This window comes from Rhea pennata, chromosome 8 (genome assembly GCF_028389875.1).
Source record: "Rhea pennata isolate bPtePen1 chromosome 8, bPtePen1.pri, whole genome shotgun sequence".
In the NCBI taxonomy this organism is placed as follows: Eukaryota; Metazoa; Chordata; class Aves; order Rheiformes; family Rheidae; genus Rhea; species Rhea pennata.
The window spans coordinates 12,975,264-12,990,899 of NC_084670.1; the positions used below are offsets into that span (position 1 = coordinate 12,975,264).

Consider the following 15,636-nt stretch of genomic DNA (forward strand, 5'->3'; position numbering starts at 1 on the left):
GAGATCTTTCGATAAAAGCTGCTTCAGAAGTTATATTAAAAATATTAACCAGAAACTTTAATAACCATCCAAACCAACTCAAATCTTCCTAAAGAATCTTCTCTACTATTATGAATTTTAACTTTGTGCATTTCTTGCTTATTCTTTTATTTAGTAATTTTCAAAGTTAAAGAAATTAGAGACTACCATAAGGTCCTTAATTCTTGCATATACAGTACCACACACAGCATATACTGCAGCACACTCAAATGCATTATTAACATCAAAATCTGACACCTACAAGTAATAAATGACCAAGATCATAAGTTCTGAAACAGCACAGTGTAACAAGGTGAATTACAGCAATAACAACCACAAGTTTTTACTGTACATAATTCAAATTACTTTGATCTATATACACACTTATCTTAGTGCATTTAAAAAAGAAAAAGAGAAAATCATGTCATGTTTGTACAAGACCTCTCCTACTTTCTTACTAAACGAGAAAATTTCTGTTGATACCAGTTGTCAAATGTATTAACATTTACTATGTACTTACTTTTCTTACCATTACTGTCTCATTCCTATTGTAAATCACCAGCAGAATCCTTGTATTTTATCTTCAATCATACGTATTGCTCACTCTATAAAATATTATTTGCTTAAACACTGAAGTAATGCAAGTTCGTTCGCTTTCGTAAGAAAGTGAATTAAGTGAAATCTTTGCAGAGGAAGGGGACTTTTAATAAACATCTGATTTGCTGCTGGATGGTGTTTCAGATATTTAAAATATATCATGTTTTGCTAACATCTCCCAGTACAGTTGCTAGTATAAAGCCCAGCAAGAGTGACTATGGCAACAGCAATAGGATAAAATATACATATACACATACAGAGATACATACAAATGTGTATACACACATACATAGGTATATCTATTATTCATATAAATGATCCTGAAACTGCTTAAGGAAGAGCCTCAAGACTTTGTTTGCTTGCTCTTATTTTTACAGAAACAGGTAAGCGTTTCTTATGAAAGAGGTTGAGGTGGCAGCAGCAAGTTTTATACGACGAAAATCGGAGATAGAAGCCTAGAAACCTGTCAACATTTACAGTATGTCCACAAACACACGCTCACGTCAGAACATTTCAGCTGATACCCAAAAGGAAACTCAAACGTCCGTCTGCGCAGATTCAGCGTACCACCAAAATAAGAGGGCCATCATTTTCTCCCCCCCCCCCTTAATGGGGGCTTATTTCTTGTTTCACTTAGAGCACTACAGCCTCACCAGAGCACACGCAGTTTTAGAAGACACCCTGTCCCTCCTCTCCTTCAGCGACCGTCCCATTCCTCCCCTTCTCTGAGCACGAAATATGCAGAAGTTCCTTTAGTCTGCTAATTAAGCAGCTGCAAACTGAGCTCAAATTGTTACTGCTGGTATTAATTTCTGTCTCCTGACAAACCTGGAGAGGTGCTGCGGGAAATCTGAGGTAACAAAGGCTTCTCTCTGCAGCAGCAAAGAGCTCTCCGCCAGGGGGGAAAAAAAAGCATCAGAGCGAAAGGCTAATATAGGAAGCCTATGTACACTACAGAATCTCTGCGTCGAGTCCAGCAAGCAAAAAGTCTAGCAGATTCAAAGCGGCATTAAGGAGTGTTAATCCTTTTACCTCTGAGCTATTCATGAGCAATACGCAAAGCTGTTCTTATGGCGTCGCGTTTGCAATGCTCCAGTTATGCTTGCATCAGCATTTCCATTGTGCACCCTGCTTTCAGAGGTTTTTTACTTTGCCAAGTTTTAGTCTGGAACAATTTTACTACAGGCCTATGAGATTTTGGTCCAGGATTAGGATTTAAGTCTGGTGAAGAAACATTTGGACAAAATCTGCTTGGCTGTTTTATTTATTACAGTACAAAGTTAATCCTTCTGAGTTACTGGACTGGAAAATGCTCAAAAATATACATTTTTTTCCAGCTTTGAAAAAGCAAGCAGAAGATTTACTCGTCCCAAGATTTCCTTGTCACCAAATCTCTACAGTCATAAAACAGATGAAGGATACAAACACGAAATCTAAGGTACAATTGGAACATGCCCTCCCTTCTCAGGCGTTTTCTTTCTTTTACAGATGCAACGTGGGGACCTGCAAGGGGTGGAGGGAAGTAGTAATGCGTTGTAGGCTGCAGGTGAAAGGTGGACACTGCTGAACCCACAAGCTGTGCATTACCAAGTACAGAAGCAGCCCAGGACGTTTCAAACTTCAGGGATCGCGCCACGTTCCTAGGGATACGTAAACCGCAAGGGTAAGTACCGCTGAGCAGCTCACCAGGCACGAGACGTTCATTCACGGCAGCGGTGGGCACACGTTGTGTCCCAACTGGCCGCGTTACATAAAGTCATACAAAACCAACATAGGGAGCACTTTAAAAGAGACCAGCTCTCTGGACCGGACAGAGAACCTCCACGGTAGTTTTCTGAACGCAGGGATTTCCTGCTGCGGTGGCAGGCGCTCATGGAGCCACCCTGCTTTCAAGCTTAACATTCACTTACGTGTGCTAGCTAACACGCAGCTAACACGCACGTGCTACTGCGCGCCTGGCACACCGTAACTTGCAAGAGTCGAGTCTGGCAGCTGCTCAGCAGCAGCACAGCCAGCCCCGACACCGCAGCCATGGCCCCCGCCATCAGCTCCACCATCCCCGCTGCAGCGCAGGGCCAACCGGGCTTCGGTCTCGGCGCGATGCAACAGCGCTGCTCCATGCAGCGGCCGCAGGCCAGGGGAACGCTCTGGTTAATGCCACTGAGACAAACTTCCAGACAGCCTCCTTGCGTGAGCTTTCCCGGTAACATCCACCACACAGCCCCCACGGGGATCAATGCTTGGAGCTTCTCTCTAAATTACCTGCAGGGCATGGTCCTGCACACATTACACCTACCTACGTTCACGCAGACAAGTGAAGTGTTTACAGGTAACACAAAAGTTTTCTGCCACACTTAAATCACCCTTACTCACCAGGCTTCCTATCAGTATATAAGCTGCCTATGCAAACTGGCTTAATTGTTTCAAGAGGTAAATCCTTACCATGTGACTGCTGAAACGCAAAGATTATCCATGAAGCAACTGAGAGAGAACACACTTTCGGTAAATGATAAACCACAAACAATCAGAATTTTGTTAAGGTGTTACACTGGATTCGTTCGTCATCTTTTGAATAGACCTTCCATACCAACACAAAAAGAACTAATCAGTAATTTATACTATTTACTTCAACAGCATATATATCTAATTGGCTAAGAATTAAAAAAGCAACCGACCAGTAGAGTAGGTTTTTTATCTCTGATTTAAATCAGTTAATTTGTGCCTGCTTTTGTGCTTTCTGGTCATTTCCCTAAAGAACTGCTGTTGCTCATTGATTGCTTGATACCAGTTAGTATTAATTTGCTTGTAAATCTAGACTTTACACTTCAAAAAGAGAAGTTATACAGTCTAAGCATCCATATATATTGCATTAATCCTTTGCATATATACATGCATATGTGTATACGGACTTTTCATTTTAAATCTGTTTCACATCTGACAGTAAGCATAACATCCCATTTTTGGTTGCTTGCTAACGTGCTTATATAGAGTGCTTAATATGTAAGTAGAAAATTAACTTTGTCTTTTACAAGAGGAAAAAAAGCTTCCCAGTTGTTCAACACCATATGAAGCAGAAGTCCACGAATGGAATTCACTAAATAAACTATGAGAATACTATTCTCTCTGTGGCTGTAGAACGAGCTAAAGCTGATTTAACATTTCAGCTAATTCTAAATTCAGGTGGTAGGCCAACACTTTCCCAAGTTCAGCAATTTGATTATTTTTAAATACTGAAAGCAAAAATAGAGTGCCTGAATAATAATTTAAAACCAAATTTTCAGGCCTTAATGCAGTTTGTAATTTTCCATGCAATTAATCTGTAGGATGAAGCACATTTCATCTAACCAAAAAAACTTTTTTTCTTTTTTAAACTAAAAAGCATTAGGCTTCACTTACTTTGGAAAAAACCACAGTCCACACTCCAAGCGTCCCCAGGATGCAGCGGGTCTGTGGCCCTGCAGCCTCTGCACCCCCACGCAGGAGAGGCGGCGCAGAATTGTCCTGCTTGTCACAGCCCTTTTTTTCCTTTCTGCTTTTATACTTTCATAACTGCTTCTTTTTTTAAAATATTACCAAAAGAGGACAACTTTATGAATAGCTCAAAACTCATGGTCATTTTTAGCATGCGAGGTCAGCCAAAAAGCCCCCATGGACAGTACGTGGGGCATAGCAAACTGTTTATAAACTTCCAAACTAACTAAACGCTATGGACTTAAAGCTTTGCACAAGAAACCACACAACAAAAAAAATTTTGAATCTTTGTTAGTTTTGATGCAGAGCAGACATTTAAAGTACTGCTAGTCTTGAAATAGGCAGACACACAAAGAAAGGGAAGAAACTCCCCCTGGAAGGAAAAAAAAAAAAAAAAAACACTCCAAACAAGCATGACTGTAACTACAAACCCTATGATGTAGTTTGAAGAATGGCTAAGGACTAAAATAGCTAGCTATGCTACACACCGACAAATACGTTCAATACATTGCCACAGGGATTAGAGTATTACCTAGCCATATTAAGTATCTTATTTAATATAAAGATGGGAATAAACCTCACAATTGCATTTTCAGAGAGTCTACAAAACAGAACAGTATCATCAGAGACTGAGATATTATATAATAAGACAGGAAATAAAATCAGATTCAATCTGGAAAAAAAAAAAAAACACAAGGAGGAGAAAAATAATCCAAAATAGACATTCAGTGAGGGAAAGTAACCCAGAAAGCAGCAGCATCAAGAGAGATGATACAAAAAAGAATTGCAATGGCATATATTATGAATGAGAGACTATAGCATTTCTTTAACTATCAAAGGAAATCTGAGTACAAAAGAGAAAAGCTAACAGTTTTACCTAACTATGGAAACCTAAAAATTGAATACTCAAAAGAATTTTGGTATGTTTAAGAGAAATATTTAAGAAAAGAATTAGAGAGGCGACATTGGAAAGGTGGAAATATAATCCTAATATTCATCATAGGCCTGGAGCTGACAAAATATTTTCCAGATCAAACACCAGCATGCTCAGAACCAGACACCACATTCACTGCTTTTCAGTTAGACTAGTTTCTTGTTGGTAACGAAAAACTAAATGGATAGCAAAGATAAAGGTAGCATGTCACTCCTTAGACTAGTGAGACATTTAACAAGAAGGAAAACTATCCTGAATCTACTTCCTACCAAAAAGGAGAAATTACTGGGGATACTTGAGAGACATGGAGCTACTGGAGAGAGTCCAGCGTAGGGCTACAAAGATGATCAGAGGGCTGGAGCATCTGTCCTGTGAAGAACAGCTGCGAGAGCTGGGCCTCTTCAGCCTGGGGAAGAGAAGACTGAGGGGGGATCTTATCAGTGTGTATAAGTACCTGAAGGGAGGGTGTCAGGGGGACAGGGACAAACTCTTTTCATCCCAACAACAGGTAAAGAAGCAACGGACACAAACCGAACCACAGGAAGTTCTGCCTGAAGGTGAGGGGGAATTTTTTCCCTGTGAGAGTGACAGAGCACTGGAACAGGTTGCCCGGACATGTTGTGGAGTCTCCTTCTCTGGAGATACTCAAAGCCCACCTGGATGCAACCCTGTCTAACATGCTCTAGGTGACCCTGCTTGAGCAGGGAGGTTGGACTACGTGATCTCCAGAGGTCCCTTCCAACCTTACCCATTCTGTGATTCTGTGATACAAGAACAAAGTTTGGTGCCAAATAATTACACAGATTGGGCACACAAGTGAACTTGGAGCTACTATTCAAAGAATCTACCAGAAACCTGGAATTTCATTCCAGGAATGAAAGTTGTATGGAATTAAAAGCACACTAAGGCCAAATGGAAGAAAGAATTAAGAGTATGGAACAAATCTGTGCAATCTACAAAGTAATTCAAAAGCCTCGTAATTCCAGACCTTCTGAAAGGGAAGGCTGCAAGAACCAAGAAGTGATCAATACAGACTCCAGAGACAATATGCCCAGATTTGAGCCTCAATAAGCCTCTGTATTGGACAAGAAAAAGAGGAGAACAACTTAACAAGAATTATACAGTCCAATACAGCCTGCAGGAAAAGATAAGCACAGTATAATAGCCAAACGAGCTAACGCTTTGTGGCCATTACAAGGGTGGGTTGGACCATTAATAAATGATGAAGGAGGAGGAATCAAGTACTCAAGTAGCTTGCTGCACTGATCACCTTTTAAAATCTAAAAGGGAAAATAAAGGAAAGGCTATACAATTAGAATGTAATTAGGAACTTATTTTTATTTATGTGTACCCACACAACGTGCAAAGAGTATGAATGAATCCCAGAAGAAATCTACCATTTCAGAGATCTAGAACACTCACACTCAAACATACAGAAATCAAAACTATGACAGAAAGGTATTCTCTGGCAAGTACTCCTGGTTATACATACTACTACAGTTCTTTGCTTTTGTCTGTATTACCTCTGTAAAGGACAATTGATAGCCATTACAAACGAGCAGTAATAATTACAGCTAAAAGCCTTAAAAAAATGTTATGACATACATAGCAAAACCAGTTCATATCACAATTTATTCCAAGGAGTTGAGTCATTAGAGACAAATTAAATAAACAAACTTAGTAAATACAGGCAACAATTGTTTTGAGACATGGAATACTGGAAATATGCCTATAGATTAAACATACTTATACTTCAACTTCAGAGAAGAAAAATCCTGGAAACTGTTGTTATTACTAACAACTTCTACTCCTCATAAAAGAATAACTTTATTAATATAGGAAAAAAACCCTTAATTTATAGTAGATGATTATTTTAATTCAAAAGAAATAAGGAGAAAAAGACTTTATAAAGTATTTATATAAAGTCTAATGAAGATAGTTTTTAGAGAATTGTAGTTCACTGATAACAAGCACACAGTAATACATTTAGATGTAAAATAAAATCATAACAAATGATGTCCTATCAAAATTATTCAAACTGGCTTTGACATGGACTGAACCCTGGATGAAAGACCACCAGAAAAAGATAGAGAAAGAAAGAAAATGAAAACCAAATACCAAGTCTTCGAAAGTATCTAACAGAGATGCAGGAAGTTTTCTTATATATTTTCTTATTTAAAAACCTTAATTAATGATGCAGAACTGGAAGTAAAATGTGTCTTCTTGAAATCTAAGGATGATGCTAAATTAGGAGTTGTAAGCCTCAGTGAGGACAGAGAACATTGAGAAACAGGCAATTAAAAATAAGATTTGCCTTGGGAAAGTGCAGCTAAGATATCCAACAGGAAAATAGTCTGAAAGAAATATTCAGTGGGAGTGACAAACTGAGGAGGCAAAAAATCCTTACAAGGTTTGCAGTGTGATTTGGTAGCAAGAAAGATTAATGAAACCTTGGCTGCACATGCAAAAATATGCCACATCAAGCAAGAGAGAAGTAACAGTTAGATACGTCCACTTTGGGTAGCAAATAGAAAAAAAAGTCACAGACGTCTGCCATATTAAAATGGATGCAAATACCACCGGGAAGAGACAGGTCTTATTCAGAATAATATATGGTAGTAGGCAGACACATTTTTAAAAAAGGGAAAAAATAGGGATAAACATCTGAAAGCTTCCTTGTAACAACCTTTCTAAAGCCCCACTATTGCAACCAGACCCACGAGAGAGACTTAAATGACCATTTAAGGAGAGAGTTCACTCACACAAACAAGATTAGTAGCAGAAAGCTGAAAACATGTTGAATGGTCTCCCGTAGGAAATATTGCAAGCTTGTTGTGTGGAACACCTCTGTGTGGACTCGACAAGACATGAATATAAACAGTAGAAGGCAATTCTACACCAGGGCCAAACAGAGAATCTGAGCAGCTCTCAAATTGGCTGAAGGTCATGAATTTCTCAGCAAAACACTGGAGTAAATATTTATTTTCTTCCAAGCACTACAATTTTCATAACAGAAATGAATCAAGTAATCAAAAAATACATCTATTTTAGCAGAAAACAAATAAAAGAAACAATGTGTTCACTGCCTGAAAATTCCTGATTTTTTTTTTTAAATTTGTCTCTTAATAGCAAATATTGCAGCATGTATTTCTAGCTTTAACAAGAGCAAGGAAAAGAAACGCAAGCTGAGTAGTACCGTACTTCCTAGCAGGTGGCTGCCTTTGAAGTTCATTCTTCACTGGGATGAAGAGGCTGAAGAGCCAATTAGTCATGAACCTCCTCCTACAATGTCAAGAATCTGCCCTCTCCATTCAAAATCCCCTCTTTTTTTTCTTGCACAACTCGTAAACACTAATGCATATCAATAAACATAAACGTCAAAAAATTGTTCAAACAGAAGAATACTACCCTGTAATTTAGTACCAGGCTTCTGCACAGTATTTTGCCTACCAAGGTGTAAACTTCAGAGGGTGAGAACTCTGGCAGTTCTTTTTGTTTGTTTGGGGATTTTTTTTTTTTTTTTTTTTTTTTGAGTTTTGTGCCATACTGAGCTCAGTAACTTTTTACAACAGAAGTTAAGAGTGTAACTGACTGTTTCACTTGTCTTCCCATGCCTTTCTGCAGCACTTGACCAGCCAATCTGTGTACAACTAGCTCATCTTTCCATGGTAACGATCATTTTATTAGCATGCTTGAAATGTTGTTCTCTTAATCATGCACATTTGGAAACTGAGATTTTAGAATTCCACAAAAATAAATACCAGCACCAGAACTGTTCACGGTATTTACTGAACACTCCTATTGCAATACAGTGCAGGCACTCTGACAACTTGTTGCCATTCATTTGGCACAAATCATGCCACAAATCTAGTGATTTTTGTCTAGCAATCTTCTCAAATACAAGAATGGTTTTCAGGTTACTTCAGCACAGAAGTAGGAAGAGGAACGAACAGAAGGGTGGAAACTATGCTACAAGGATTCCAGTTTCCACAGAAAACTAGCTGAGGGAGATTAATTTTAAATGTATTATTCTGAAGGGCTGATTAGCCCGCATTTTTTTTTTATAGAAATACATAAACATTTTTCTCACATATCTATACAAGACCAATTTGCTATTCAGTCTTAAAAACAGGACTTAAATTTTGTCTGAACTTATTAATAACAGCTGCAGATAACGTAAATCTATATACTTCCATTTTGTCATCCATAGACCAGGGACTCTAATTACCTGACACACGGGTTTGAGATTAATGTACTGATGTACCAACTGCACACATTTCAAGTCATCTGTTTTTTATTCCCCTGTCCTTTCTGTTCAATCATCACTTGCTTTGATAGTTTTTGCAAGGGTGACCGCGACCTTAGTTCTGCCTGGTACATCGAGTTTTTACCATCACATTTCCCAAGGTTAAACCTCAAGGCTTAAAAGTACTTTTTTTCCCCCTCTGAGATGACCTTCAGCATTTGCCCCAGTTCTGAGAAATAAAGTGCTCTCAAACAAAGCAGATTTTAGTAGTAAATTACAGCCAAAAAGATTCTATGTGGCATGCTTTAGAGACAAGGACTGCTAAAAATATTGCTGGCTGGGCAAGACTTTTGGGCAGGCTTTTGGGAACCTGTTAATTGGGCAATTCCTCTAAGACTAACACGATACAAGATTCTTGCTTACCAATCATTTGAGGTACTTTCCTTAAACAGTGTAAAACCACCAAGCACAGGTAAATCAGACCTTTAAATACAGTAGTTAACAAAGGATATAGGAATTGATTTTAAGGCACTTGACCTAACATCCCAAAGAAGTCAGTGGATATCTCTGCACTGACTCAGCAGGAACTACATCAGATACCAATATTAAACTAAATTATAAAATCCATTACATTCATATTGCAGATAAAAATCCTATCAAATACATAGTCTGCCAGTTTCCCATGGAAAGGCTGTGTTCTCTAACAAGTATTTTTACCAGTATGGTAGTCTGTGAAACATAGCTTGCTGTTCTCATGCAGGCGCATGAGATGTACAGCCTCAGCAGGAACTAGGAGCAAGACAGGACCAGACCCAAAGCCTGCCCAGCCACTGCTCATCTTCTCCAGACACTACAGGTTTGGGGGGAAGATACAAGTACCTCCAGCAGAGAAAACACTCCCTATAAGTGTAAGCTTCATCCTGATCTTCTAACAGTTAGAAATTACTCAAAAATGCCAGGATGTGGCATTCCGTTTCTTCCCAAAGTGTTTTCACAACTCCCAATTTCCATATAAGCATCTAATCCTCTTCTGAGCTTTCAAGTTTGCTGGCCTCAACCAACTTCCCATACAAACAGGTCTTAAGGTCTTCCTACGCACACTGTAAAAGAGAGTTCTCTTTCATCAATTTTGAGTTTTCTTTCACATTTCATTTTTATTTCACAACACAAGAACAGTCTTGATCTACATTCCCTAAATAACTTATTATATTCTACATTATTACACCCATTATGACTTGCCTTTTTTGATGCAAATCAGTCTCTCATGTGGAGATTTCCCAGCCACAGACCATTATTGTCCACCCGTTCTAATATCATTTCTAATTCCTTATGTAGCATATATAAAGCTTCTGATAAAACAGTTTGATTTTTATTTATTTATTTACAAAGTATTACTGGAGTATGAGATCTGGAGAACAACTATTTCAGTGGAAGTATTTTTGACAAGTTTGGAAGTCTTTTACTTGAAAAGTTTGTGACATTATTGATGGAATTGCCCTGAGTCAGGCTTCTGCACTGATAATATCAAAAAGCTACCCAGAGAACAGTTTCAAATAGATTAAGCTACTCCACATGGCTTAAGACACTGCTTATACTGCTGGTTGCAAGACGTATTTGCAAGCATTTGAAGAATTATAAGTATTTTGCATCATGCTGTGAATGAGTCAAATGCTGTTTTCCAGGCAAAAATGAAGAAATATATGATCAGCCAATGTTTCACTTCCTCTAGTACTCCTTGTAACAAATTGTTAGCTACAAATAACCTTTGAAATTAGCAACAGAGGTGAAAAGGAGCAGCAGTGAAATCCCTGTGCATATACACTGCAGCTGCAGATCCACAGACTTGAGAAGGAGCATGTCTGACAGAGAATCAGTTACTGAGAACTTAACTGGAAACCAGGGTTTTCAGAAGAGTAGCCCACAATTACCTTCAAAAGCTGGACAACCACAAAGCATTCAGAGCCAAGAGACCCTTCAGATGTAGCAGCATGGGTGAGTAGCAGTAGCTCTGCATACACTCACTGGCATGGCACACGGGCTGGGGCTGGGATATACTTTACGCCCTCGGTTCCTCCTGCAGTTCCAGGAGGAAAAAGGAGAAGAAATGAGCATGCATGGTCTGCACACCTTCAAGGATCTCACTTACAAGGCAAGTGACTTCTCTTTCTATCTTTAACCAGAAGTCCACATGTTCATTTGTACTGTGCGTGCCTGGGAGCAATGCCTCACACATACAACTTTCTGGAGAGTCTCAAAAGTCGCCCTTCGTGGGAATAAAATTTCAGCATAGCCCTGCCAAGCACAGGCTTGCGCCAAGACGCTCTGCCATGGCTCAGTGCTCAGGAAGGGGCAAGTGCAGCTAACAGAGGCTGCCTGCTGCTCTCATCAGGGCAGAAACACTCCTGCAAAAAGCATGAAGAGCACTTCAGAGAACACCCTCCAAACCACCCCATGGAGACCATCTCCTAACACAGCCTCTAGTCTAAGTTGTTAACCATTCTGAGAGCTGCTGTGTATCGTTGCTCTATGCAACAAGGGCTACCTTGAGATTTACCAACCAGGCCTGGTCATGTAGACAGAAAAAGCTGTCCTGACATCTAGGTTTCACTAGCAAGCTTAAGCTCTGAAGCACAAGGATGAGGAAGGAAAAAAGTGTTCATTAATCTCCTGTTCCAATCAGCCAAGAGAGCACAGACCTCTCCTGGCTCCCAGTTGAGAAGGCTGCTGCTATCTGCCATGCTCAACGCATGGTATAACGATGAGCCCAAAGCCCATGAAGGGATGCCCAGAAATACAGAGTAATCAAAGCCTCACCAGTGTAAATGCAAGAGGACACCTTTACCAAATCCTGCTAACTAGGGGCAATGTGGCTAGCATGCAGACACACACAGTCCTTGCAGTACAGCTGGATAACTATCACTAGGCAAACTGTCATCAGAAAAGCCAGTTTCTTCCCTCCAAGCATGCCCTCTAGGACAAAATGGACTGAAGACTGTTAAATGCATCCATTTGATGAAAACATCCAAAACACCAAGATAATCAGAAATCAATTCAAATTTGCCCCAACTAAATGTAGGTAGAGATTTGGATTTAATTGCCACTTCTCACAGTTCACTAAGAAATAAAAGAAAAAGGACTATTTTCAACATGGAAGAAATGGCTAAGTTGCAAGTTACTCATCACCAGCCAGTTACCCAGACGAAGAAATGAACCAGGGCACATTCCAGGTGAAAATCAAGTTGGAGATCTGTGACTGACATCAAGGTGTGCCATGCCCCTCCAGGCCATGACTGTGGCAAAAAGCAGCATTTGAAAGGCTAAGTCTATCGCTAAGGCTATTACAGGCTACACCTTCAAAAGGACAGCGGCCCCATTTCTAGAGTCCACAGGAGACTGGAACTGTCTGGACTCTCCGCTGCGGAGACAGTTCCACCACCGCATCTGTCAGTCAGGTCTTGTTAATGGGCTCACCTCATCTACAAGGAAGCATGATCACACATTCTTGCCAAAGACTTTGAGATAGTTAGATGGAATCTTTTGTCGAGAAAGGTTTCAGGATAGAGGGGCCCTTCAAAGTCATTTCTACCTCCAGTCTAACATTTTAAGCCTCAGCCCAAAGTGATGCAGTGTTCAACTGGACATGTGGACTCTTTAGAAAAATCATGCTGCAATATGCTATTCCTGCAAAGTAAATTACAGCTTTGACATAAACTAACAGTTACTTCCCAGCACTTCTGCAAACACAGTAGATTAGATATGGAAGAAGTGACTGATTTCAGACATGAACCTTTCTGCATTTTAATGAGCAATTTCTCCTTAAATTAATCTCTTAACTATTGTGAAAGTTAGCATGGCCCTTTCTCTCCATTAAATAGTTTAAGTTTTACAAAGCTGTGACTATGACCAAAATAATACACAGAGATAATGTTTTTATCCTGCACCACTTTAAATATATTTCCATTTATGTAGCCTGCTTTACCTATTCTAATATCCACAGTCCTAAAGTATATGCACTAAGATCTAAACAAGATGAGCTCAGTTTCTACAATCACCTTATATCACCAGTGCCATGCCTATATTCATACCGACATTTCCAAAATTCATCATCAAAGCTACGTATGTTTCTCCCATAATGCAACATTTTCCTCCATAATCTATAAATTAATTGAATTAATCTTTAAAGAAATAAGATTATGATTTTAAACGTTATTTCAGTAAAGATTTTAAAAGTTGGGTCACCAGATAGAAATTGAAAAAAACAAGTCAATTACTTAATAGCACCATTCCAGAATGAGCTTTATGTATAAACTTTACTGAATAGAAAAGCTATTAATGAACATCATCTAGTTAGATGTACTGAATTAGAAGTGTTTTAGAAACTGTAAAGCTTTCTAAAAACAAAACTTAAGTTTGCAAGAATTCAGAACACTGTTGAATCTGTTGAAAAGCAGGCCACAGGTATGCCTATCTACACAACCTTGCAAAATCATGAAAATTTTCTGGCTCTGGAACAAAAGAGCTACTGACCTGCCTGTACTAAAATGATAACGAGAAAAAAAAATAAATGACATTTTACTGGTCTGTCCCTAAAAGAAAAATTCTTCTGACACATAGTGCTAAGTAGACTAGGTAAAACAAATCTCTTTTGAAAGATGTAAGGTAGAGAGATCTCCCTAGGAAGACAAGATATTTGCAGAATGATTGGAGAGCATGAATATTCCAGCATATTTTTTTAAATAAACACATTTTTCCCATCAATCTCAAATGTTAGGTTCTCTTAGAAGAATTAAAACATAAATATCCTTTTATCTTCCAGAGTTATTTTTCGTAACTTCTAGAATACTCAAAATAATGCCTTTCAGCTAAAGACAGCTCTTCTTTTCTATTTAGTATAGTGGGTTGTTTTCTTTTTTCTTATTATTTGATAAAATAAAAAGACGTTGCAGATCACTGCTTCCATTGCCTTTTGGGGGTCTAATGGCAAAAGGAGGAACCCCAAGACATGGTTTAGCAAGCAAACATTCTTCAATACATTTGCTTTTAAAACAAATATGCCTGCTTGCAAGTGCTGCACTTTTACACATGATTAATGTTTTAGGATCTTAATCAGCATTTTGTATACAAAAGCATTCATTCTAATAGAACAGAAAACAAACCACTCTCACAAAACCAGAAGAATTAGCTTTCCCTACTCCCTCAGCAAGTTAAATCTCGATGCTATCACATGCCTCCCACAGAATCCAGTAAAGAAATTCTATTCCCTACTGAATTCAAACCATCGCAACTTCTTCACATTTCTTTCAGAACACATTTCCTAATCCTTCCCTCAATGTAAAAGTGAGTAAATAATTTCAGCTTAGCCGCACTCTCGGATACCCTTTTCACGCTAAAACACCCAAAGATCGCCACAACAGGCAACGATGCTGCTTATGCATTTCGGACAACGAGGAGATCCTGTTTCTTCCGCATCGTGGGCAGCGGCTCCAAACCTGCATTAGCAGCAGCCTGGTTCTGCGAGGGAGGTTACCGTCACCGCTCAGGGGACTGCTTGAGCCTGTTTGGGCACTGCTGCTGCCTACCCGGTGCTGGCGCCAGGCCCTGCAAGAACACCCTTTGTGATCTCCTGCAGCCTGCTAAGAAACAAACAGCGTATTCGACAGCTTTCCTCTCGGTTTACTGAGTTACAGCAACTCACAGGAGGCTCTAAAAACCACCAGAGCCAGCACAAGCAGATGAAGACCAGCCAGCCAGGAGACAGGCGGGCTGCGCCCTGCGGCTAGGGCTCCGGAGACAGTTAAGCTATCTCGCTGCTTGCTGCCGGTACACAAGGGAAGGCTTGCACCCTTCTCCGTCACTGTCCCCTCGGGCATTGGCTGCACCTTTCTATTAACTGCTTTAACCCAATAACCAACAGAAAACTATTCAGCTCTTTGTCTCCCTCCTTTTAGGTTATTTTTCTGCTGCTTCAACAAAATGGCCCAATACCAAAAAAGCACAAGGTAAGTTGCAGCAACTGGGAACAGGAACTCTCCCCTTCTTGGCTGCTGTTAATATTATTCAACTCGGTCCTTCCCATGGCACCACGGAGTGCACAGGAAAGCACAAGTATCAATGTGCATCGGCCACATCCTGCACAAGGACAACTCAAAAAAAAAAAAAAAGAAGAAAAGAAAACCACTTTCATCAGAATCTACACAGAACAAATCACCGATGTGGAAGGAATATTGTCTTCTGATACATGAGGGCTTTGCCCTTAATGATCAGACAACAGCAAGGGTAGGCCACTCGAGTAATCTGATATGCTGTTCTTCAGGATGCTGGAAGACCAAGCATCTTGATCACCTACTGGAAAGTAGGTTCAAGAAACAAA

The 15,636-nt window shown here is 39.6% G+C and overlaps 1 protein-coding gene across 7 annotated transcripts in view; it reads right to left on the reverse strand.

Moving 5' to 3' along the window:
* PTPRF (protein tyrosine phosphatase receptor type F) overlaps window positions 1-15,636 on the reverse strand; it is a 386,501-nt gene that overhangs the window by 356,177 nt on the left and 14,688 nt on the right. For 2 of the 7 annotated variants that reach the window (XM_062581933.1, XM_062581927.1), the window contains exon 1: window positions 4,012-4,104. The exons of 4 other annotated variants lie outside the window; for them this stretch is intronic. The gene's annotated coding sequence lies outside the window, so the exon portion shown is untranslated. Of the gene's footprint in view, window positions 1-4,011; window positions 4,105-15,636 lie in introns of those variants that run through there. One more of the 7 variants, XM_062581930.1, reaches the window with a different exon arrangement.